The 24,823-nt window shown below is 37.2% G+C and overlaps 1 protein-coding gene across 2 annotated transcripts in view; it reads left to right on the top strand.

The window, feature by feature from the left end:
* The first annotated feature begins 35 nt into the window (after positions 1–35).
* LOC311628290 (lysine-specific demethylase 4D-like) overlaps positions 36–24,823 on the top strand; it is a 35,563-nt gene continuing 10,775 nt past the window's right edge. The window contains exons 1-2 of one of the 2 annotated variants that reach the window (XM_084895395.1): positions 36–408; positions 2,031–2,124. The gene's annotated coding sequence lies outside the window, so the exon portion shown is untranslated. The remainder of the gene's footprint in view (positions 409–2,030; positions 2,125–24,823) is intronic. The other variant, XM_084895396.1, reaches the window with a different exon arrangement.

Here is a 24,823-nt window from a genome sequence, read left to right as displayed (position 1 = left end):
GTCTGGGTGACGTCATCGGGGGGCGGGGCCGAAACGGCCGAGGGGGCGGTCGTTTGAATTCGGTGCCTCCGAGCTGATCTTAAGCTATCATTTTTATACCTTCAGGAACCAATTACTTAATGTCTCTTCCGTCTTTTTCCTTCCCCGACCCCCTCCCAGACTCCTTCATTCCGGCACTGCGTGGACGGAAAGCCCCGGGTAGCCGACACCACGTCCCCGGCTAGCGAGAGGGAGCGTAGAGAAGGATTCCTCCCAACTGTTTAAATCCAACGGCTCCTGCTGCCTTTCTCCACAGCTAGACCCAGCCAGCCTAGAGAGTTGGGCTACGGAAAAAAACTAGTGTTTTCCTTTAATTGGATATGAAGAAAGAACAAATAAGTACGGGGGCAGCCACGATCTTTATAAAAGGTACCATTCCTGCAAAAAAAAAAAAAATGTTAGCCTTCAAAGCGAAAAGGTTGTATTCGTGTTTGCTAAAATAGTATATATATATATATTTTTTAAAAACCTAAGTTCTAGCGGGAGGGGTGATGTCACGATTAGAGGTTCATTCATTTGTGAATTGGCTTCGGGCGTTTGGAACGGCGGGCCCAACTGCCAGGGGCACGAGCTGCGGCGGTAAGATGGCTCCTCGTGCTGGAGGTGAAGTTTGTAGTGAGACGGCGGACAGGAGGGAATCAGTCGTCCTTTCCCTCTCCTCTTCCTCCCCTCCGACCCCCCAAACACCCTGGGAGCAGGGCTCTTGTTTGCTTAGTTTATCATGCTGTCTCGTCACACAGTGTAGATGCTCAATAAATGATCTAAACAAATGAAAATTCAACTCCCTCAAGTTTCTAATGTAAAGAGCTCATAAAGTTGAATATTAAAATGCCTCCCTCCCCCCAAATCTTATTTGAAACTTTTTAAGTTGGGGGGATGGGGGAGTGGAAAAAGTCCTTTCATCATAAAGTTCAAAAAAATGTAAATATTGATTTTTCTTAAGTGAAGGTATTTCTCCCCCCTCTTCCTACACTTCTCCGTAAGGGACAGCACCATCACACTAGTTACTCAACCCCCAATCTCTAGGCTCTTACTTAAAATCCCTTTGCAGTCAACTCTTCACATCCAGTCTCTTAGCAAGTCTTGGCCAATGTAACTCTGCAAATATACCCTAAGTTTTATTCCACTGTCACTGCCCTAGTCCAAACCACTGTCATTTCCCACCTGGATTGTAACTGCCTCCTAGATGATCCTGCTTGCACTTTTGTCCTCTACCTTCAGTTTTGCAGAGCCGTGAGAGTGATCTTTTAAAATTACGAATCGGGTAGTGGGTAGTGTTATCTCCTGCACAGAGATCCATTGCAGTTAGAACAACAATTAAAGTTTTTTTTTGTTTGTTTTTTTTTAATGTGGCCTGAGGACCCACCAGGCGTGGCCTGGCCCTGCCTGTCGCCCTCACTTTTCTAATCAGTCACTATCTTCCACACTAAGGTCTAGCCACAGCCAAGTAGCAAACAAGGACAGATTTCTTTCCCTAGCTTTTCTCTGCTGCCTGTGCCCCAACCCAGCTGTTAGTACCCTTCAGTCTCAGGCCAAATGTCACTTCCTCAGTGAGGTTTTCCCTGGCATCTAACTTTGCATCCCAAATTGGCACACATATATACCACCACCTTACCCTGCTTTGTTTTTCCTACTACTAAACCTATTATTTGTGTATTGCTTTGTGTCTTGTCTGAGAGCCCGCATAGAAAAGTCATTAAAGGGAAAGAGAGCTAGCTATAGGCTGACTGGTTGGGTTTCTAAATTCCAGTTCTGCCCTTTCCTGGCTGTGTAATCTTAGGCAAGCTGTTTTTCCTTTCTGTGCCCTGTTTCCTCATGTGTAAAATGGGAATAATTCTAGTTTGTACTTCATAAATGTTATTATAAGAACTAGGGATTTAATACTTGTAAAGCGCATAAACTGTCTCAGAAAACAGTACTTGTTAAATAAATGTTAGCCATTATTCTAATTAATATTATTTTTATTATTATTGTCTATCTTCCTGTATTAGAACATAAGTTCCAGGAAAGCAGGAACCTTGTCTCTCTTGTTCACTGGTGTATCCTCTGCATATAGAACAGTGCCTGGCAAATAATAGGTGCTGAGTAAGTATTTGTTGAATGAATGAATGATTGATGCACTATGAAGTGGAGGAATGAGTAACAATGGCAAGGTGGTGACACAATTACAGCAAATACCCCTTGCTTTTACATTCCAACTGCCCTTATGGGCCCCGAGCCCATCCCCCTGATTCATTTACCTACTAGCCTGCCACCCGATCTTTTCAACATCAACATATAATCAGTTCACAAAATTTAAAAGCTGTGACTTAAATGGTCTGAAAGTATTAATAAGGAAACGAAACTAAACACTGTTTTTGTTTGTGATTTTAAAGTACTACTAAGAAAATGAAACTAGAAAGCCTTTGACTTAAATGGTTACTTGGATTCCATTTAGAAGTGAGATTAATGTGATACTTGTCTTTCTCTGACTGGCTTATTTTGCTTAGCAGCATATTCTTCAGATCTCTCCATGCTGGCTTAAAGGGTAAGAGATCCTTTTTTAAAATTTAAATATATTTTTATAGATTTCACAGAGGAAGGGGATAGGGAGAGGGAGAAACATCAATGATGAAGGAGATCCTTTTTTTTTTAAATAATATATTTTATTGCTTTTTTACAGAGAGAAAGAGATAGGGACAGAGAGTTAGAAACATCAATGAGAGAGAAATATCGATCAGCTGCCTCCTGCACGCCCCCTACTGGGGATGTGCCCACAACCAAAGTACTACATGTCCTTGACCGGAATCGAACCCAGGACTCCTCAGTCCGCAGGCCAATGCTCTATCCACTGAGCCAAACTGGTTTCGGCAAGATCCTTTTTTACAGCTGCATAGTATTCCATGGTAAAAATGTACCACAGCTTTTTACCCACTCACCTACTGATGGGCACTTGGGGCTGTTTCCAGATCTTAGCTATTGGAGATAGTGCTGCTATGAACATAGGGGTGCATACATTCTTTCTGGTTGGTGTTTTGATATTCTTAGGATATATTCTTGGAAGTGGGGTCACTGGATAAACTAGCAGTCCGTATTTAATTATTTGAGGAAACTCCACTTTGTTTTCTTTAGTGGATGCATTCGCACTAGCAGTGCACTAAGGTTCCCTTTTCTCCACATCCTTGCCAGCACTTGTTGTTTGTTGATTTGTTGATGGTAGCCATTCTGACAGGTATGAGATAATACCTCTCTGTTATTTTAATTTGCATCTCTCTGATGATAAGTGATGTTGAGCATTTTTTTCATGTGTCCCTTAACCATCTGTATGTCCTCTTTGGAGAAGTATCTATTTGGATCCTTTGCCCATTTTTTAATTGAATTGTTTGTCTTCCTTTTGTTTAGTTGTATAAGTTCTTTATATATTTTGGAAATTAACCCCTTATCAGATATATCATTGGCAAATATTGTTCTCCCAAACAGTGGGATTCTTTTTCATTATGTTGATGGGTTCTTTTCATATAATCTCACTTATATGTGGAATCTAATGAACTGAGGAACAAAATAAATCCAGAGACGAAGCATGGAACAGACTGATGAATCTCTTAGGGAAGGGGGATGAGGGTGGATGGCAGGAAGAGATTAATCAAAAAAGAATGTATGCGCATATAAGCATAATTGCAATAGTGTGATAGGCCTGGTGGGGGCAGGGGTAGGGTGGAAGAGGGTAATGGGGGGAAAAAAGGGACATCTGGCCCTGGCCTGTTTTGTTCAGTGGTTAGAGCACGGGCCTATAGACCAAAGGGTCACAGGTTCCATTCCCGGGGCATGTACCTCCTGGGAAGGCAACCATTGATGTAATGTACATGTTTTTCTCTCTTCTCTTCCTTCCCTCCCTCCACTCTCTTCCTCCCTCCCCTCCTTCCCTTCCTCCCTTCCTCCCTCCCTCCATCCCTCCATCCTTCTTTTCCTCCTTCCTTCTCTCTTCTCCCTCCCTTCCACTCTCTAGAAATCAATGGAAAAAATATCCTCAGGTGAAGGTTTTAAAAAAAGGGGGGAGGGATATCTATAATACTTTAACAATAAAGATAAATTAAAAAATAAATGTCTAATTAGAAAAAAAGATAAGTAAATTTACAAAAAAATTTAAAATTCACTTTATCAGCTACCTTTGCTGGCAAAAGAAAAAAATCATATAACCTCTGAAGAATTCTCATTTTAAAACAATTACCACAAAAATCTTCTTTGGCCCTTAATCCAGCCTACTGGTCTTCTTACATCCCCCTAATTGTTTGTTTTCTCACTCTACAATAACATGACTCCTGCATTCCTCTCCCTCCTTAAATTTACATGAGTCTTTTACCCTCTTCCCTTCCTCATCCTCTCTCCCAGGAGTAGATAACATTCTGCATTCTCTGGGAAAAGGAAAGCTCTTAAACAGGAGCTCTTCATCTGCTGTCCAGCTATCTTTCGCACTGCCTTTGACTGTGCCCACACCCCGCTTTCCACGTCTCAGGAGAGATGAGGTGACCCGGACCTTTACCCTTCTTTCCTGGATCCCAGTCTCTCTGGGTCCCACCGGCATCCTGCTAGATTTCCTATTGCATAATCTACTAATATATCCCCTTAAGAACATTCTTAGCAGCTTTTGGATATGGTGTAGTTTATCTTAACCTTAACAACTGCTCCTTCATTTTAATATGAGAATATTTTAATTTGATGTGAAAAGGATGTTTCATTAAATAACTGTGATAGTAAAACAGATTATTCTTACAGTAGGATGTAATGTAGTAATTCTAGCTACAAAGTGAATAGAAATACTACATCCGGTTGAATTGAACACCAAAAGGAAAACAAATAACCATAGAAATCTTAAGAAGAGCCAAAACCAGTTTGGCTCATTGGATAGAGCGTCGACCTGCAGACTGAAAGGTCCCAGATTCGGTTCCGGTCAAGGGCATGTACCTTGGTTGCGGGCATGTCCCCAGTGGGGGGGGTGCAAGAGGCAGCTGATTGATGATTCTCTCTCATTGATGTTTCTAACTCTCTGTCCCTCTCTTCCTCTCTGTGAAAAATCAATAAAATATATTTTAAAAAAAGAAATCTTAAGAAAATTTAAAAGACTGTTTATACAATCTAGGTTTTGTAAAGAATTTCTGATCAAGGCAGAACATCTGAGAGCTAAAAAGAAATCATTTTAAAATTCATCTATATATACGTGTAATTTTATGGCAGAAGATACCAAAAGCAAAGTCAAAAGACAAATGCCAGATTAGCAGGTAAATTTTGCAATGTCTCTAACATACAAAGCGTTACGACTACCTAGACTATTACTGCTAAGACACATAATATAAAAAATACAAACAACCCAATAAAAAAATGAGTGATGAATATAAATAGGCCATTCAGAAAGAGCAATTCTAAATAGGTAATAAATGTGAAAGACACTAAATCTCCCCATTAAGAAAATGAAAGTAAACAAATAATTATCATATTACAGCATTATCTTGGCAACAATTTTAAAAAACATATACAGTTGGGCCTGGCCGGTATGGCTCAGTGGTTGAACATAGGCCCATGAACCAGGGAATCATGGGTTTGATTCCTGGTCAACGGCATAAGCCTGGGTTGTGTGCTCTATCCCCAGTTGGGGGCTGGCAGGAGGCAGCCAATCAATGATTCTCATCATTGATGGTTCTACCATTTTTTTTTAAATAAGTGATTGTTAATGTTAAGACATACTACACTATATCCAAAAAGTATATTTTCTTAAATATATTTTTATTGATTTCAGAGAGGAAGGAAGAGGGAGAGAGAAAGAGAAACATCAATGATGAGAATCATTAATTGGCTGCCTCCTGCACGCCCTGGGCATATGCCCTTAACTGGGATCAAACCCGGGACCCTTCAGTCCTCAGGCCAACGCTTTATCCCCTGAGCCAAACTGGCTAGGACTTAAAAAAAATGTAATATAGTTATGGGGAGGAGATAGAGGAGGGTATATGGGGGGTAACTGATGATGGACAGAGACTTGGGGTGGTGAACACAATACAGTGTACAGATGATGTATTGTAGAATTGTGACCTGAAATCTGTATGAATTTTGTTAACCAGTGTCACCCCAATAAATTCAATAAAAAGGAAAACACTGCTCTAAAAAATAAAATACAGTTAGATGGGGTTGGGAGAAAAGGGGATATAGTCAGACAATAGGGAAGCATTGACTCCATTTCCCTCACAGTAAAAGTTAAAGATGGGGCTTGGAGTTCAACGCTTCCCAGTGATACCAACAACAAGCAAGGCTTAACAACAGGACTGCACACACATCCCACAAAGGGCTACACCAAGACTGTCCACCTCAGGTAACTGGGAGGCTGACTCACTGAACCATACAGGACACCTTAGCACACAAAGCCATCCTACCAACTCAGGGAAGCTGTGAAAATGCCAAGACAAGGAAATAGATCACAAACAAAAGAAATGGAGAAAAAGAAGAGACTGGATATAGAGTTCAAAACCATGCTTATAAGGTTTTTCAAGAATTTCCTTGAAAAGGTTGATAAGACCTATGAGGAGATGAAAAGGGATCAACAAGAACTAATAAGGGATCAACAAGAACTAATAAAGGATCAACAAGAAATAAAGAATACATTGTCTGAAATAAAAAATATTATACAGAGTCCTAAAAACAAAATGGAAAATCGCAAGAATCAAGTCAAAGATTTGGAACATAAAGAGCCAGAAGACACTCCTCCGCAGAAGCAAGAAGAGAAGAGAATCCAGAAAGTTGAAGATAATATAAGAAACCTCTGGGACAACTTCAAGCGAACCAACATCAGAATTATGGGGGTCCCAGAAGAAGAGAGAGAGCAAGATATCGAAAACATACTGAAAGAAATAGTGACAGAAAACTTCCCCCACCTGGTGAAAGAATTAGACTTACAAGTCCAGGAAGCGCACAGAACTCCAAACAAAAGGAATCCAAAGAAGACCACACCAAGACATATCATAATTAAAATTCCAAGAGCAAAAGACAAAGAGAGAATATTAAAAGCAGCAAGAGAAAAGCAGGTAGTTACCTATAAAGGAGTACCCATACGATTGTCAGCTGATTTCTCAACAGAAACCATGCAGGCCAGACGGGAATGGCAAGAAATATTCAAGGTAATGAATAGCAAGAACCTACAGCCAAAAATAATCTACCCAGCAAAGCTATCACTCAGAATCAAAGACCAGATAAAGAGCTTCACTAATAGAAAAAAGCTAAAGGAGTTCATCACCGCCAAACCAGAATTGTATGAATTGCTGAAGGGGGTTCTTTTGGAAGAGAAAGTAAATAAAGATAAAAACTATGAACAACAAATACCTAACTATCAACAAGTGAATCTAAAAACCTAGGGAATTAAAAAAAAAAAATCTGATGAACAATATTAACTGTTGAATATAATAGAATCAGAGGTATGGAAGGGGAGTGGACTGACGATTCTCAGGGAAAAGGGGAGAGGAGGGTGTGGGAAGAGACTGAACATAAACTGTGCACCTATGGATGAGGACAATGGGGGGTGGGGAAAGGGCAGAGGGTGGGATGGGAACCTGGTGGAGGGGAGCAATGGAAGGGGGGGGGGAATGAGGAACATTTGTAATAATATGAACAATAAAGATTTATTTTTTTTAAAAAGTTAAAGATGCTCACAATGAAACCTACAAGACTCTCTCAAACTAGTTGACCTGTCTTTAAAAAAAATAAAAAATAAATATATATATTTTATTGATTTCAGAAAGGAATGGAGGAGAGAGATAGAAACATCCCCTACTGGGATCAATTTCTCACCAAAAATCTTGGTCCAAAGGGCGACGCTCAATCCACTGAGCTACAGCAGCAGGGCTTGTTGATCTAGTTGATCGGCTCTTCCTGTATTATTTGATCGTAACTCCTGCCTTGCATTAATTATTTCCTTTGCCAATAAAAATAATACTACTGCCTGTATTATTCAAGTCTTTGTTCAAATGAGGTCAGCCTTATTTGCAGCCTTATTTAAAGTTGCAGTCCTCCTCCCACTTTGTCCTGTAACATCTTGTACTCATTATTTCCCTTGTCCTGATCTTTTTTTTATGTAGCACATATCATTTTCCATGATCCTATATAATTTAATTACATTTATTATTTCTTTCCACCGTGTTTTCCAAGTAGGTGAATAACTGAATGAATGAATGGGTAAATGAATTTTAACAGAAAAAAAAAAAATCACATTTTGCTCTAAAAAGTATTACCTCCATCTTTTTATATTTTAAAGGAAAAAAAGTATTTAGATTTGAAATAAAGATACACCAAAGCTCAGAAGATTTCTTTTTAGGAAAGAATCTCTAAATGAAAAATCATGTGATTATCAGGCTCTGTATGTCCCTCAGGATTCTCATTCAGTCAGCTCCACCACAAACAAATCACCACTCCAGTTTAGTCAATTTTCCCCAATCCTAATAAATTCCCTCATTTACAGCATTACCAACTTGCAAAATTCATACATTTTGCTTGAAAATGATTCTTTGAGACTTTAATTAAGAAAATGGAGGAAAAAACCTGATGGTCACAAGTCATAGGTCACATTGAAAAATTAACAAATGACCCTAGTCTGTTTGGCTTAGTACTCTTGACGGAAATCGAACCTGGGACCTCTTGGTCCACAGGCTAATACTCTATCCACTGCAGGCTCCTCCCCTGACTGGGCCCTGGTTTGGTGTAGGAGGCAACCAATCAATGTTTTCTCTGTCTTTCCCTCTCTCTTCTACTCTCTCTCAAAATCAATGTAAAAATATCCTTAGGTGAGGATTAAAAATAAATATAAATAATGGCATCAATTTAAAAATTTTAACCTGAAAATTATCAATTTTCTAATATGAAAAGTTGGTGCTTTAATCTGCTTTGACTAATGAAAAGAACAGGAAAATAAGGTAACTTGTTTTCTAACAAAAATCCTGATTTTAAATTAAAGCATTCTGTGTGGTGGGCATGGCTCAGTGGTTGAGTGTTGACCTGTGAACCAAGAGATCACTTTCTTGGTCAGGGCACATGTGTGGGTTGCAGGTTTGATCCCCCAGTGGGGGGCACGCAGGAAGCAGCTGATTAGTGATTCATCATTTATGATTCTCTCTCTTCCTCTCCTTTCCTCTCAGAATCAATAAAAATATATTAAAAATAAATGAGGACATTCTGGGGCCCATACAGATGAATTCCTGGAGAGAAATGAAATTTGCTGATGGTCCAGGCTAGATTACTGGCTAATATAGTTTAACCAGCTCTTACCTAATCTGAGCTCATGGCTACCTCACTACCTGGCTAAAACAATTAAAAACATACATTAAGAAACAGTTAAAACTTAAACAACTAAAATATACAAAATAAAGGTATAGAAAAAGATATTCCAGGTAAATTCTAAACAACAAACTTTATATAGCAATTTTAATTACAAAAATATCCTTTATAGAGTAGCATTAATAACGACATTAATAGGGGCATCTTGTTGCATCACACAAAAAACTCCACTAGGAAAATATTACAATTATGAACACATATGCAACTGTGTAACCACATGGTCTGGAAAAATATAATGCAAAAATAATTAAAGGAAAAAACACAAATCTGCATTTGTGGGAATTTTTAACACAAATTTCTCTCAGATTGATAGATCATCAACATTGATGAATGGAATGCATAGATATGCATAGTTATTGCATTTATATATACATAAAATCCTCTAACAAAAGAATAGAATGAAAAATAGCATCATTGTCTTTTTCCTGATCTGAAAGGAAAAGCTTTAATTTAGTTTATTTAGTTATTTAGTTAGTTATTTCAGAGAGGAAGAGAGGGGGAGAGAGATAGAAACATCAGTGATGAGAGAGAACATTGATTGGCTAATTCCTGCACACCCCAAACGGGATTGAGCCCAAAACCCAGGCATGTGCCCTGACTGGGAATCCAACTGTGACCTGGTTCATAGGTCGATATTCAACCACAAAGCCACGCTGGTGGGCCAGGCAGGAAAGCTTTTAACTTTTCACTATTAAGTATGATGTTTACTGAAAGTTTTGGATTACTTTATTCAATTAAAAATATTCCTACAATTTTTAGTTTGCTAAATGTATGACAAATTTTATCAAATACTTTTCTGTATCATCTAATCTGTTCGTTTGTTTTAGGATATTAATTTATTTAACACCCACCTGACCTTGAATTCCTGGAATAAACCTATCTAATCATAATAAATAAACTGTAGGAATCGGCTCACTTAGATTCTATTTAGGACTTTTCATCTATGATCATAAATGAAATTGGCCTATTACTTTCTTTTTTCATAGTGTGCTTTTTGGAGACTTGTATCATAAAGTTTGTATCATGAAATATGTGGGGGCCCTGGCTGGGTAGCTCAATTGTTTTATCCCTGGTCAGGGCTCATATAAGAATCAACCAATAAATACATAAATAAGTGGAGCAACAAATCAATGTCTGTCTCTCTCTCTCTCTCTCTCTCTCTCTCTCTCTCTCTCTCTCTCTCTCATCAATAATTTTTTTTTTTAAATATGGGGGAAATTTTCTTTTTCTGTTCTCCATGAAAATTTGTCTAAGTTGGAATTAAATTTGTTGATGTAGCCATCTGGGCCTACAGTTTTCTTTGTGAAAAGAGTTTTGACTATTTAATTTCCTTGATGGTTATAGATAAACTCACATTCTGTTTCTTCTTGTGTCAATTTTGCAGTTGTGTTTTTCTGAGAATTTATTTCATCTAAATTTTAAAATATATTGGCTTAAAGTTGTTCATACTATATTTTACTTTTTATGTCTTTAGCACCTATGGTGATGAATTCTTTATCTTTCCTGAGATTACTTGTGCTTTCTAATTTTGGTCTTTATCATTTGCACCAGAGGTTTGTCCATTTTACTAGACTTCATAACACCAACTTTTGCTTTTATTCATCTCTATTTTATATTGGTTTTTCTATTTCTTCAATTTCAAATCTTATTTTTATTATTTTCTTCTGCTTTTTTGGCTGTAGTTTTTCTCTAACTTCCTTGAGATGGATGCTTAGCTCATTTAATTTTTCAGCATTTTTTTTTTTAATCACCCAAGGATCCTTTTCTCTCTCTCTCTCTCTCTCTCTCTCTCTCTCTCTCTCTCTCTCTCTCTTTAATTTGAGAGAGAGAAAGTAGAAGGGGAAAGGAGGGGGAAAAGAGAAAAGAGAGAGAGAGAGAAACATCAAAGTGTGATACTGATACATCAATTGGTTGCCTCCCACTCTCGCCCTGACTGGGCTGGAGATCTAACCAGCAAGAGTAGTCTTTCTTTTCTTAGCTATTTACTTAAGCCTAGAAATCTCACTGCTTTCCAGCATCCTATAAGATTTAAAATGTAGAATATTTACTATTTATTTGAAGTATTTTCTAATTTTCATTTTTATATCTTTCTGATTAAAGATTTATTTATTTAGAAATGTGTTCTTGCTCTAGTCAGTTTGGCTCAGTGGATAATGTCAGCGTGTGGACTGAAGGGTGAATTCCTGGAGATAAATTAAATTTATCAATCAGCTCCACAAAAATTAATCACCACTCCAGTTTAATCCATTTCCCCCAATTCTAATAAATTCCCTCAATTACAAGGGTACATGCCTGGGTTGCAGGCTCAATCCTCAGTAGAGGGTTGTGCAAGAGGCACCCAATCAATGATTCTCTCTCATCATTGATGTTTCTGTCTCTTTCTCTCCTTCTCCCTTTCTCTCTGAAATAAACAAAAATAACTAGCAAACTCACAATTTTGTAAATTGGGCATGTGCCCTGACTAAGAATCGAACTTTGACCTCCTGGTTGATAGGTTGACATTCAAACCACACTGGCCGAGCTCTAGTTACATCTTTAATATTAATTTCCCTTTATTGTTTTAAGAGAACATGTTCTGTCTGCTTTCAGTCCTTTGATGTTTGTTAACAGTTGTTTTATGGCCAATTTTGTAACATTTCCATGTACTTATAAAAAAATATTCTGCAGTTTGGGATTACATAATTCAATTGTGCCCAGTAGGACAATTTTTTTTTTGCATTGCTCAACTATTTTATATATACTTTTAAATGCTTGGTCAATTAGTACCTATTTTCTCTGAGTCCCTGTCATTCTTAAAGTATCTCTGATAGAGTGATAACTGATAGGATATAACTTAAAGTTTAGAACAACTCTTGTTAAAATATAATAGGATTTCTACTGACTCAGGCAATATTTAACATTTTACTAGAGATCATATTTAATTATATAAGAATTCCACTCCTGCCCAGTTTCAAAGTAAAAAAAAAGAATAGGAGCTATGGCTACTAGAAAAAAAGAGACATAATTTTTACAACTTTCCCCAAAATTATGATTATCTACATGGTAAATTCTAGAATCAATGGTCAAGCTAGCTGAACTAATAGGAAATATGAGAGATAGGGTTTAAGAAGGCATAGAAGATCATTAAATAATAAAACTTAATAGAAAAACCTGTTTATTTACATAGGACTCAAAAAATTATCAAGTTTCTAAGACTATATCTAAGGAAACAAAGACATTATCTTTATGGGTAAAATTCTGAAACTTTAATGAAATACATAAAGATTCAATTAAATGGAAGATCAGTTAAAGGGTGGGAATGCTCAATATGAGAACTATGTCCAACCCAAATTTTTCTTTAACTTCATGCAATTTCAACTTAAATCAGAATGGTTTTTATAGAACTTAATAAGCATATTCTAAAATCAATACTGAAGTTTAACTCTATTAATCTAGCCAAATTAATCCCCCAAAAAGATGAATTAAGGACATAGTGACTTGCCTTACCAATTATAAATACTAAGTGTAAAGGTATAATAAAAGAGTACAGTTTCAGCACAGAAATAGACAAATAACCCAAAAGAATTGAATAAAGAGCTTAGAAGAGATCCAGGCTTGTATAGCAACTTAGTTATGAGACTTGCAGGATTCTAGCTCAGAGGGAATATGGTAATAGACAATTGGATTTCTTTTCTTTTTTAAAATATATTTATTTATTTATTTATTTATTTATTTATTTATTTATTTATTTATTTATTACAGAAAGGAAAGGAGAGGGATAGAGAGTTAGAAACATGCATTAGCTGCCTCCTGCACACCCCTTACTGGGAATTTGCCCGAAACCAAGGTACATGCCCTTGACCAGAATCGAACCTGGAACTCTTGAGTCAGCCTCTATCTACTGAGCCAAATCGGTCAGGGTGACAGCTGGATTTCTAAAAGAAAACAACAGCAAAAACAAACAAAAAAATTCCAACAACAGTACAAATCCATACATCTCAACAACAATGGCACAGTGTTTTAAAGGGGTAAAACAAAGATGAAAATCAAAGAAATTAAAACAAAAGAAGATAAAAACAGTGTGAAAGAACACTGGATTTCAAAGAACACTGGTTTACTTAAACAGGGCATAAGGGAATAAATCATAATGAAAAAGGTTAATAAGTTTGATTAATTTTTTCAAATATCTAAGAATACCATAAATTCAAGTGGAAGTAGTGGTCTGGATTAAGATATTTACAACAGTACAGTAGAATTAGTATTTCAAACATTTAAAGAACTTTTACCAATCAGTAGATAAAAAACAGTGTGAAAAAAAAATGAGCAAAGGTAATTTACAAAACTGAAACCTTCAAAAGGCCAATAAATCAATAAAAACTGTCACCTCATCAGAAAACAGGACACACAATACTAATAATAATACTACAGAAGATATTTTTTCTGCCCATCAAATTACCAATAAGTAAAAATTTGACATTATCAAATGCATCTGGAGAAAGCTTTACTACTCTGTGTATTAATTAGGAGAGTCACTAGGTAAAGCAAGTTAACATTGCCTAATAAAATACAAGTGTTTCTGTATCACCTCAAAATAACACTTCAAAATATCTACCCTAGATAATTTCTCAACGCAAAATTACGACATGTAAAAGGTTTTTAATGTAGAATTATTTATAATAAAAAACACTGGAATAATCTACTCACTGATAGAGAATTGCATTAATAAAATATATTCTTATGACATTAAATGTATATTATCCTAAAACTTAAGGTTGAATTAAAAAATTGTAAAAATATCAGCATATTTGCTATAAAATCATTTATATAGAGCAAAAATAACTGATATACAAAACAACACTCCATATTATTAATGGATACACAACACACAAAAATGAAAAGATAGCCACAGAAAATGAACCAAATTCATGATAATTGTTGCTTATGGGACTGGGAAGGAGAAGGAGATTAGGATTTGGAGTTTGGATGTGAAAGGGACTTCTACTTCATCTGAAATATTTATTTATTGTTTTTAAAAGTACATGAAGCAGCCCTAGCCTATTTGGCTCAGTGGATAGAGTGCTGGCCTGTGGCCTGAAGGGTCCCGGGTTCGGTTCTGGTCAAGGGCACATGCCCAGGTTGCAGGCTCAATCCCCAATAGAGGGCATTCAGGATGCAGCTAATCAATGATTTAAAAATATATATATTTTATTGATTTTGTACAGAGAGGAAGAGGGGGATAGAGAGCTAGAAACATCGATGAGAGATAGTCATCGATCAGCTGCCTCTTGCACACCCCCTACTGGGGATATGCCCGCAACCAAGGTACATGCCCTTGACCGGTCGAACCGGGTCCCTTCAGTCCCCAAGCCGACGCTCTATCCATTGAGCCAAACCAGTTTCGGCCCAATCAATGATTCTTATCAATGATGTTTCTATCTCTCCCTTTCCCTCTCTGAAATCAATAAAAAATATATTTTTTTAAAAAAGAAAGTACTTGAAGCAAAATTATAAAAAAGTTCTTGAAGCAGGAACAAGACCTTCTGATGTCTGTTATCACTGTTTATATTCTACATTAAGCTGAAGATCAGTTAAATAAGAAGAAATTGAAGGCATCCAAATTAGAAAGAAAGAAATAATACTATCTATTGGCAGCTGACATGATTTTATGGAGAGAGAATCTTAATGAACCACTAAAAATATACTAGAACTAATAAGTTCATCAAGTTGCAGGATACAAGAATAGTATACAAAAACCAATTGACTTCTATGCACTAGCAATGAAGAATATAAAAATGAAATTAAGAAAATTATTATATTTATAAAACATCAACTAAAATGTTTAGGAATAAATTTAACAAAAGAAATGCAAGATTTCTACATTGGAAACCACAATATATTGTTAAAGAAGAGCTCAATCAATGGAAAGACCGTACATATACATGAATCAGAAGATTTAACATTGTGAAGTTGGCAATATTCCCCAAATTGATCTATAATTCAGTGCAATTCCTATTATAATTCCTGAAATTAAAAGTTGATCTTAGCCTGGCCAGCATGGCTCAGTGGTTGAATCAAGAGGTCATGTTTCTTTCTTTTTTTTTTTTTACATTTTTAAATTAAATTATTATCTGTGTACATATTTTAACATTGCCCTCCCCCCTCCCATACATACCCTCCCTCCCCAGAGTTTTGTGTCCATTGGTTGTACTTATATGCATGTATACAAGTCCTTCGAAGTGGTCATGTTTCAATACCCGGTCAGGGCACATGCCTGGGTTGCAGGCTCAATCCTCAATAGGAGGAGGCAGCTAATCAATGGTTCTCATCATTGATGTTTCTATGTCACTCTCTCTCTCTGAAATCAATAAAAATATACAGAGTGGCCAGATTATTATGATATCTGAACCCATAATAATCTGGCCACTCAGTGTATATCTTATATAATAAAAGGCTAATAAGCAAATTGTCCCCTCCATCAGGAGTTCAACCAGCAGGCAGGCCAGCCAACTGTCCATGTCCCCTTCCCCTGGCCAGGCTGGCTGGACCCCACCCGTGCATGAATTCATGCACCGGGCCCCTCCCCCTCTCTCTCTCTCTTCTCTCTCTCTCTCTCTCTCTCTCTCTCTCTCTCTCTCTATATATATATATATATATATATATATATATATATATATATATATATATATATTCCAGATTATTACGCATTCAGAGATTATAATAATCTGTATATTACAAAAAATTGATCTTAAAATTGATATATAAACACAACCCACAATAGCCCAAAAATTTACATGACTCACAATTCCCCATTTTACAACTTACTACAAAGCTCTATAGAATAGAATTGAGAGTTCAAAATAAGCCCTTTCATTTATGGTCAATTGATTTCAACAAAGGTTTTGAGACAATTCAACAGCAAAAGAATAGTCTTTTCAACAAATGTTGCTGGAACAGAATGCAAAAGAATGAATTTGGATCCCTATCTTCCACCAAACTCAGAAATTAAGTCAAAATTGATCATTGACTTAAAATGTGAGCTAAAATCATAAAAGTCTTAGAAGAAAATATAGGAATATACTTCCATGACCTTGAAGTAGGCAGTTTCTTAGATACAAAATCAAAAGCACAGCCATAAAGAAAATTGATAAATTGGATCTCATTGACTTTCAAAAGTTTGTACACTTCAAGACAGAAGAAAGTGAAAAGATAACAGTTGACTGGGAGAAAATATTTGCAAATTATGTATTCAACAAAAGACTTATAGCTAGGACATATAATTCTTGTAACTCAATAAGACAATTCAAGAAATGAACAAAGGATTTGAATAGACATTTCTTCAAAAATGATATATGAATGGCCAATAAGCATAAGAAAAAATGCTCATCATTAGAAAGCACAAGATCTGACATCATAGCAACTTGAAGTGCTATTAAAAGAACACAATGAGCCCTGGCTGGTTTGGCTCATGGGATAGAGCATCGGCCTAGGGACTGAAGGGTCCCGGGTTCGATTCCGCTCAAGGGCACATGCCTGGGTTGCAGCCTGATCCTCAGTAGGGAGTGTGCAGGAGGCAGCTGATCAATGTTTCTTTATCACCATTGATGTTTCTGTCTCCCTTCTTTCTGAAATCAATAAAATTATGTGAAAAGAAAAGCAATGGAAAAAATATTCTCAGGTGAGGATTAACAAAACAAAACATAGAATTACAATATGACTAAGTAATTTCACTCCTTGGTATCTATCCAAGATAGATAAAACCATATCACCTCACATAGACTTGTACATGCATGTTCATAACAATTATTCATAATAGCCAAATGTGAAACCAACCCAAATGTTTTTGGCTGATGAATGGATAAATAAAATGTGGTATATTCATAGCAATGGGATATTTATTACTCAATGATAAGAAGAAACAGAATACTGATACATGCTACAACATGGGTGAATCTCAAAAATATACTGAGTATAACAAGCCAGATACAAAAGACCAGACATATGATTATATATATGAAATATCCAGAATAGACAAATCTGTGAAGACAAAAATTAGTGTTTGCATGGAGCTGAGTATGGAAATGGGCTGTGACTACAAGTGGGCATGAGGTTTCTTGTTGGAGTGATGGAAGTGTTCTCAAATTAGACCACGGTGATGCTTGCAGAGCTGTAAATATACAAAGTCATTGAACTGTACACTTAAAATGGGTGAAATTTTTATTATATTTCAATAAAGCTGTTTAAAAAAACCACTTGAAGCAAGTATGACAAGTATTAAGATGTCAATTCTGGCTGGTTAGAATGTAGGTTTTTGCTTTATATTCTATTTACTCTTGCTTTTAATGTTTAAGATACCATAAATTTCTGGGCCCCAATTTCAAGTCAGATAGATACGTAAATTTATAGTCTTTTTTATTATACGCTTACCTTCAGACACTGACAGTTGCCCACATCCCCAAAGCAATGACTGAACCCTTTTTTAGAGCACTCAGTGGGGGCTACCTCTCTCATTCACAGCAAATGCAGCTCTTTAGTGTCTGGCTCTTCAACATACGCCAAGAATGACTGGACACGAGGAAGGCATTTTACATGAAAGAAAGAAAACATCCTGGAAGGGTGAATTTAGAGGAAACACAATATAGAGAGCAAATGAAGCTTTGTAAAAAATCTTATAATACTCCAGTGGCCCTGGAAAGTATTAGAAATGTATATAATAAAAGGAATATGAAGAGAATAGAAGAGAATGTGGACATGAAAAACAGTTACTAGAAGGTTTGGAATATAAAATATCGGGTCTAGTAATAATTAATGTCGTTTTTAAACATTCGTTTAAAATCTTGCTTGGCGTTGACTTGTATTGACATAACCTTCAAACACGTGGTATCTACAGAACGTGTGAAGTGCAATTAACAAGTTTTGCTTGAAAAAGTTTGTGTTTGGTTTGGTTTTTGTTGCAGAACTAGGGCTAAGGAGATGGCGGATGAAGAGCATATTGGGCACTGCATGCTTTACGAGTTCCAATTAGGAAGAAAAGCAAGTGAGGCTGCAAAAAACATCTGTAGTGCTCTTGGTCAAGATGCAGTTAGCGCCAGAAAATGCCAGAGTTGGCTTGAGAAATTTCGCGAGGGAAATTTTTCGTTAGATGACAAGAGTGGTCGAGGCCGTGTGTCCAATTTTGATCAAGAAGCTCTTCAAGCTCTTTTGGTGCAAAATCCTCAAATTACCCAACAAGAGCTTGCGACAACTTTAAATTGTTCACAAAAAACAATTTCCAATCAATTGCGTGCACTTGGCAAAGTCCAAAAATTTGGAAAATGGGTTCCTCATGAGTTGACCGACAACAACCGTAATCAAAGAGTCACAATTTGCAGTTCACTCCTCTCTCGTCAAACTGTGTGCCGTTTTTAGACCAAATTGTTACCGGAGATGAAGAATGGGTGCTGTATGTTAATTTGAAAAGGCGGCATCAATGGTTGGACAAAAATGAGGCTCCGCAGCCCACACCAAAACCTGACTTGCATGCGAAAAAAGTGATGTTGTGTGTTTGGTGAAATTTTAAAGGAATTCTTCATTATGAACTTTTACCATCTAACCAAACCATTACAAGTGCAGTGTATAGTGCCCAATTGGAAAGGTTAGCCCAAGCTTTAAGAGAAAAAGAACCCGCGCTGATTAATCGGAAGGGCGTAATTCTTCACCACGATAAAGCACTACCGCATACTGCAAGAATCACTGCTGACAAACTGCGCCAGTTGGAATGGGAAGTTCTCCCTCAACCTGCTTATTCTCCTGATATTGCCCCTTCCGATTACCATTTGTTTCGTTCTTTGCAAAACTTTCTTCTTGGAAAAAAATTTAATAATGAAGAATGCCTCAAAAATGCATTGACCGAATTTTTTGCATCAAAATCACAAGAATTTTACAACAGAGGGATTAAAATGCTTCCTGAGCGTTGGGCACAAGTAGTAGAAAACAACGGCAACTATATTGTTGATTAAATTTTGTTGTATTGTTTAAATAAATTCGATTTAAAAAAGTATTAGAAAACGACATTATTACTAGACCTAATATAACAAAATAACAAAAAGATGGAAAATAGGAGGACAAAGAGAAAATGAGAGGATCAGTCGAAGTAGTTTAATACTCAACCATAGAGACCGAAAATATAGGGGGAAGGAATATATTAAAGAAATGAGAAAATTTCACTGTAATGAAGAACATGAGTTTCTACATCTGAAGGTCTAGCATAATAGTTGACAAAAAAGGCTTACCAATCATATAGTAATGACATTTCAGAAAATAAGCCTCAATAGAATATCCTAAAAGTGTCCAGATAGACAAATCTGTTTTAGGTTTCTAGAAGCCTGAATTCAATGGAACAGTGTCTTCAGGATCCTAAAGGAAAAGCATAATGGTAGAACAAAGACATTTTCAGACATGCATATTCTGGTAGACAGTTATATTTGTGATCAACCAATAACTTTAGACTTTCCTTTTTATGTTTGGGGAAATACCCACATTAGGAAACTCTGCCTCACCAGAGTTGAAGCCAGAATTCCATGTATCCAGCATCTAGGCTCTTACAATCAAATACTTCCGGAGAAGACCTCAATTTGAAGAAATTGAGGGAGTAAATTTTTCACAGGATCAACTCCTGGAGGAAGGTGGTGAGAGAGAGCTTTCAGAGGCAGCAGTGGCATAGGTTCTAGTTAGTAATGGCCCTTGCTTAGGATCTTTGATGCCTTTGACCAGAGGAGGTATTTGAATACCGTAATACCATATATAGATTTTTTTATAATTTGGATATTGTTTCTGGATGCACAGTCTTGAAACCCTATTTCCTGGTCCTCCAGGAGATTATGTGATCTACTTAATAATCTCTAATGAAGTTCCCAAGGATGCTCCTGGTGGGTAAGCTCCACTAACACAAAGGAAAGAAGACTGAGATGCGGGAACCAGGAGATAGAGAGGAAAAGGTGATCCCCAAGGTCACAGTGAATAGAAACCCCAGGATGCAAGCTGGGCAAAGATTAACCAGTCCAAAATCAAGTAAGCATATGGAAGGCTTCAGGAAGAATAGTTATTGAAAAAGAAATCTGATTTAGCAACGGATATGCTTTATTTTTTAAATTGATTTGAGAGAGAGAGGGTAAGGGAAAGAGACATATTTATACATTCATTGGTTTATTTTTGTATGTGCCCTGACCAGGAATTGAACCCCCAACATTAGTGTATCTGGGCTCCCAAATGAGCTACCCAGCTAGGACTGATATGATTTATGTATTTAAAAGAGATTTACACTACTAGAAATGAATTTGGGATTAATTAACATGTATAAAACTAAGCAAATGAAATAATGAGACAATAACTAGGATAAATAAAACTTTATACATGAAAGGAAGTATAGCCCTAGCTGGTTTGGCTCAGTGGATAGAGCGTCGGCCTGCAGACTGAAAGTTCCCAGGTTTGATTCTGGTCAAGACATACACATGCCTGTGTTGCGGGCTTGGTCCCAGTAGGGGGTGTGCAGGAGGCAGCCCATCAGTGATTCTCTCCCATCATTGTTGTTTCTATTTCTCCTCCCTCTCCTTCTCTGAAATCAATAAAAATATATATTAAAAAAAAAAAAAGAAAGGCAGTATAATTATAGTAAACTGTAAAATTAGTCACATGACTCAGCTGTGACTAATTTTACATGGTATAGCTATATGAGAGGATGGGTATGTGTGTTGGGATGGACCATAAGAAAACTAAATCCATGTGTTATATAGTATGAGTGTCCACAATGTCTAAAACTGAAAAGTCTAGAAATACTGGGAGGGAAAAAGCAGAAGAAACAGCTAAAATACATGAGCGATTGCCTTTGAGGAGTGCAAATGAGGGAGAGAAAGGGAGTTGGTCAGTGTTCTTTAGTTGCATACTATAAGCTTCATCTATTTAGTTTAAGCCAAAGGAGTTGTTTGTTTTGAGCATTAAGTAGTTTATGGGAGAGTACAAGCAACAGGCGTACGTGCTACTAAAGAAATGTATATTTTTAAAAAGAAATGTATTTAAAATGTTAGAAGTCGCCTCAAAACTCAATAGAGTGGTTGTGTCTTGGAAATATGGGATTCAAGAAGACTTCTGGCTCCTGCCCTCTAGCTGCCAGTTACCACTGGGACTGCCGCAGTGTCCAGGTAACAGGAAAACTGCTGATTTAAAGGCCAAGTCCCAATCTTTGACATGATTTAACCTATGCTGTTCATGCTTGGCACTTCCCTGTGTCTTTCTCCTGTATGTCCACACTCTTGGATGTTCCCCAATAGGAAGTTCATACCAAATATTGGCATTTGAGGCACAAAAGTTACAGTATAATTCACCTTTTTAATCTTCTCTTTTCCATGTGTTTTTTCAAAAAGGAAATCTTGAAGCTTGTGGGGCAGAAACATGCAGATATCTCGGAGAGAGAAACAAGCACGTCTTACAGAAGGGATTTATTACTTTAGACAAGTGCCCATCAGAGGTGAACAGTAAGGCATTCCGGAGAGCTCCCACCGCAATAGTTTGTATTGGAACCCAATAAATGGCTCAGGCAAATGGTGCTCATGGGCCGTGGAGGACAGAATCCCATAGAGTCCATGAGCATTACTTGCTTGAGCCCCCTCCAGGGTTGATAGGGAAGGATACCTCATGTAGGAGAATAATCTGGAAGGCAGGGTTATAACTAAAAAGAAAAGGAGAAGAACCCTGGCCTGGTGGCTCAGTTGGTTAGGTGTCATCCTGTGCACCGAAAGGTTGCAGATTAGATTCCTGGTCAGGGCATGTGCCCAGGTTTCAGGCTCAGTGCCTAATAGGGGTATGCCGGAGGCAGCTGATCGATGTTTCACTCTCACATTAATGTTTCTTTCTCCCTATTCCGTCCTCTCTCTAAAAATCAATACAAATATAAAAAATTTTAAAGGAAAAGAAGTAAAGGAGGAAAAGCATAGAATCAGAGAAAATGACTGGAATTCTTTTACTGGAGCCAAGTGTTTGTGTAAGGAACTCTTGAGAGAGAAGTTTGAGAAAACAAAAAGAGATAAAGACGGTGGTTTGAACACAGTCATTCACTTTGTTTCCAAACTCCAGGAACAGGATTTTTGTTTTAGGAAATTTGAAAACATGATTTACCAAACCCTGAAAAGGTGAATCCTAAATTGCAGCAAGGAAAGCCAAGAAGCAACACAACAGTACAGAACCCCAAAGGCTTAGGATTTCATGGCACCATGTACCTCTGGATGTGGCAGTTAAAACAAGGCTAGGGAGGATCTGTTTCAACAAATCCTTTGAAGTCTAAGAGGTTGGAGCCTTAGATGCCCTCCTTTCCTTTCGGCAGCAGAGCAAATCTCACCCTGGCAGAAGACTAAGCTTCATGGTCTGGGGAATTTCCAGGTACCGTTGAGAATGTGGTTGTCATGGGGAAAACAAGTTGATTTAGTGAATCTCACAAGCTGGATTGGATACTGGAAATTTCAGGACCCATTTTCCACGGGGAAGCCAGGCCTGTCTCCTCCAGAAAGAAGACAGGAAGATCCTTCGCTGTTGAACAAACGTTCAACCAGAAAACAGCCCAGCCAGATCACCAGGCAAAGAAGCATCATCAATATACCCTTCTGCTCGCCCTGAGCTTCTAGTCAGTGTTTTGTGCTATGCTTTTATATTCGAGTCAACTACTAAGGATTACCAGACAGTTGAGGAAATCCTTAAACCTAAAAAGTAGACCAATACAAACAAAAAAAGAATTAAAAAATTTGGAAGAAACAGACCATACAGCCTGGCTGGCATGGCTCAGTGGTTGAATGTTGACCTATGAACTAGGAGGCCACCGTTTGATTCCTGGTCTGGGGACATGCCCAGATTGTGGGCTCGATCCCCAATGTGGAGAGTGCAGGAGGCAACAGATCAATAATTCTTATTATTGATGTTTCTATCTCTCTCTCTCTCTCTTTTCCTCTCTGAAATCAATAAAAATATATTTTAAAAAAAACCACAACAGTCTATATATATATGAAAATGAAATCTTTAAAAGCCACTGACATTTTTGTACTTTTAGAGAGATAGAAAAAAATACTCCCAAGAAACAAGAACAGAACAATAAAAAAGAAGGGGGAAAAGGAAGTAACATATACCCAAAAAGCTAAGGGAACAGAAATAACCCATTGGAAATAAAAATGTGGTAGACCCCTAATTGGTTTGGCTCAGTGGATAGAGCATTGGCCTGCGGACTGAATGGTCCTAGGTTTGATTACAGTCAAGGGCATGTATGTGGGTTGCGGGCACATCCCAGTAAGGGGTGTGCAGGAAGCAGCTGATTGATGTTTTTCTCTCATAGATGTTTTTTACTCTCTATCCCTCTCCCTTCCTCTCTGTAAAAGATCAATAAAATATTTTTTTAAATTTGGTAGAATGAAAAAGAGAATAGTAGGTTTGGAAAATGACATTTTTCAGAAGCTAGAACATAGTGATAAAGAAATAGGAAATTTGGAGAAGAAAAGATACAAAAGTTAGTGGCCCGATATCCAAATAACAGGATTTAATGTATGGAGGAAAAAGTAGAAGTCATCAAAGAAATAAAAAGTTTCCCTAAAACTAAAGAACCAGAATTTTGAGATTGAAAACATGTAAGAACACTGAGACAAAAGCCTTTATAAACAGAGTAGGAGAAAGAAAAATATACACCAAGCCTTATATAAAGACGTAGGAATCAGCCTTGACCGGTTTGACTCAGTGGATAGAATGTCTGCCTGGGGACTGAGCATGCACCTCGGTTGCGGGCACATCCCTAGTGGGGTGTGTGCAGGAGGCAGCTGATTGGTGTTTCTAACTCTCTATCCCTCTCCCTTCCTCTCTGTAAAAAATCAATAAGATATATATAAAAAAGACCTAGGAATCAAAATTACATTTTTCTCATTCCTCACTCCTTATCCATAAAACAGTAAAAAAAAAAAAAAGTTGATAAAACAAAAACACCCATTCAAAATTAAAGATAAAATTAACTCACAATTAAAGGTATAATTAACATATAAAAGGAAAACTGTAACATATTTATCTGCCTTTGGATGAGGAAGTAACTTTCTAAACATAAAATCAAGAAGAATATTACAAAGGAAAAGAGATTCAATAACATAAAACATTGAAATACATGTCAGAACATTTTAAATAAAATTAAGTATAGCTCAGCCAGTGTGGCTCATTGGTTGAGCATTGACCTATGAACCAGCCTGTCATAGTTCGATACCCAGTCAGGGCACATGCCCAGGTTGTGAGCTCCATCCCCAGTGGGGGACATGCAGGAGGCAGCTGATCAATAATGTTCCTCTCGTTCATGTTTCTCTGTCTCACTTCCTCTCTCTAAAATTCAATAAAAACATTTTTTTAAAAAATAGAGTTTAGAAGATGCACGCCTGAGAGAGAAGAGGGGGAAAGGGAAGGCGTGGGCATGATC

The sequence above is a fragment of the Pipistrellus hanaki genome, assembly GCF_964339955.1.
Source record: "Pipistrellus hanaki genome assembly, chromosome: 9".
In the NCBI taxonomy this organism is placed as follows: Eukaryota; Metazoa; Chordata; class Mammalia; order Chiroptera; family Vespertilionidae; genus Pipistrellus; species Pipistrellus hanaki.
This window is presented reverse-complemented; position numbering and strand designations above follow the sequence as displayed.